Below are 2713 nucleotides of genomic sequence, written 5' to 3'. Positions count from 1 at the left end.
CTTGACCTTTTATGTTTGAATTTTTTTTGTGAAAGAGGAAAAGGAAATCATAACTTATTTCAGTTTAATTTTGTTTTTCATTTTTTAATTTTAAATGTTTGATCATGTTTGTGTATTTAGGCTTTTTAAATAAATTTTTTTATAATAACTTATAAGAAAGAATTTGGTGACCCATTGTTAGTGAGAATTTTGTTTTCCATTTGTCAATTCACATAAGATGATTGCTAAAATATTGTGTTGGTGTTTATTGATGGCTTATATGTTAGAAGTTGGCAATTATAAATAGGTAGTTGTACTTCTAATATGTTGAGTACCCAAAGAGATTTTTAAAAATTACTATACTTAGGAAAAAATGTAAATCCACTGGATCAGAATGTCAGGCATTCAGATACAAAAATGCTTTGCTGGTTTTTATTTTGCTGATAGTAAATATTTGTCTGATATACTTAAGGCAAATATTATGTTAACTAGATAATATTTCAGAGATTATATTGAATGATTTATTTTCAAGGATAATTTATTTCAAATGGCATATCGAAAACTTGAATATACGATCCAGTAAATACTTTTTTTAGATTAAAATAAGGTATTTGTCCATGTCTTAGGTATTATCCCATTTCTGAAGTAGCTCTATATGTAAGCCTACCTTTAATTTTGTTAAGAGTCCTGGATTTTTTTCTTTTTTTGTTAATGGAGACTGTTTACCACTTTCACTTTGCTGTTTAAAAGATTTGAAAGATAGTTACTTTTATTAATCTTTTGTCTTTAGAAATGTAAAGCATCTTCAGTTGTGTTTTTTTTTTTTTTTTTTTTTTTTTAAAGTAACGTCTATAGCCAGGATGGGGCTTGAGCTTTGGACCCTGAGATCAGGTTCATTAGGGAGTTAGGAATTTAAGAAACAAAAACAAAGTTAAAATTAAGAATTTAGTGAATGATTTTAACATCAGGTGAAATAATAGCTGAAGGAATAGTGAATTAGGTTTGGTCAGAAGGAAAAAATTCAAAATGATCTATATATAGAGTCCAAAGGATGGAAAAGAATCAGGGAAGAGCACAGAGATGGGCTAACTTTAATGTAACTGTAGTCCCGAAAGGAGAAGAAAGAGAATATTTGGAGTTAATGCCTAAGAAATATCTAAAATTTATGAAAATTGTCAAGCTACAGGTTTTGGAAGTCCCACAAACCTCAAACAAAATATTCAGAAAATCATACTTATGCAAATATTACCATTACTGGAAACTAGAAAAGGAAAAAGGTGTAGAGTAGTGAAAGAAATAAGGCATGTTCTTTTTTGTTTTTAAAGATTTTATTCACTTATTCACGAAAGACACACAGAGAGGCAGAAACACAGGCAGAGGGAGAAGCAGGGGTCCATGCAGGTAGCGGATGCGGGACTCGATCTGGGGACTTCAGGATCATGCCCTGGGCCAAAGGCAGGTGCTAAACCGCTGAGCCACCCAGGAATCCCCAAAGGCATGTTTCAAAGGGCTAAATATATGGCAATTGATTATTCAGTAAAAACAATGGCAATCAAGACAATGGAATGGCATCTTCAAAGTAATGGAAAAAAATAACTGCTAATCTAGAGTTCTGTACAAAGCAAAAGTGTCCTTAACAGTAAAAGTACAAAAGGTAAAATTAGGAAAATTTCACACAAAAAGTGAGAAGTTTTTGTGAACAAACTATGCAAAAATGATGTAATTAAGCAGAAGGGATATGATACCAAATAGAAGTTTGGAGTTGCAAGAAGGAATGATGAACAACAGGGTAAATATGGAGGTTTAAATTAATAGTGATTTTAAAACGAAAATAATGTCTCGAGTGTTTAAAAAAACAGAACTAAAGTACATGAAAACAATTGCATGTAAATTGAGGGGTGGGGATAAATGGAAAAGTGTTTTAAGGTCCTTCTGTCTAAGGAAAGGTTAAGCTGTCATTTTATATTAAACTCGCCTGTTTTAGTATTTAGGGTAACTACACTAAAAGATTTATGAAAGTATATTACATATACTAATGGTATAAAATGGAACAACAGGAAAAAAGTACTCAACCCAAGAGAAAGCAAGATAGGAAAAAAAAAAAAAACCCAGGGAAAACATTTGGGGAGGTGGCACAGTTAATTCTAAATGAATCAGAAATTGCAGTAAGTGTAAATGGGGTAAAATCTTCCAATAAACCTTTTCAGATAATGATACAACTGAGTTACATAGAAGAGACGCACATAAAATGTAAGAATACAGAAAGGTGAAAGTGAAAGGATGTAGAAAGATATATAAACAGTAAATGAACGATAATATGGCTATATTAATATCAAACAATTTCAGGCAAAATACTAATTAGTAGTAAAGAGACAGTTGATAATGAGAAAAGGACTAATTCACCAGAAAAGTTTAGCAATTATAAATTTATAGAATTCAATAGCTACTAAGTTTATCAGAAAACAAGGAGAAATAGAGAAATGCACAATCATAAAAGATTACGTGGTCAAAAAATGGTAGGGTTATAAAAAATACAATAGACCCAACCACCATGTATATAGGCTATTATACTCTCGACAAATACATAATACATGTTTTTTTATGTACGTGTTGGACATTTAGAAAAGTTGACCACATGCTTAAAAAAGCAAGTCTGTCAAATTATTAATCATACAGAGTATATTCTCTGACCATAAATAAACTAGGGAGGTGCCTGCTTGGCTCAGGAGAGCAT

The sequence above is a fragment of the Canis aureus genome, chromosome 1 (assembly GCF_053574225.1).
Source record: "Canis aureus isolate CA01 chromosome 1, VMU_Caureus_v.1.0, whole genome shotgun sequence".
NCBI classification, from domain to species: Eukaryota; Metazoa; Chordata; class Mammalia; order Carnivora; family Canidae; genus Canis; species Canis aureus.
Note: the sequence above shows the minus strand (reverse complement) of the source record.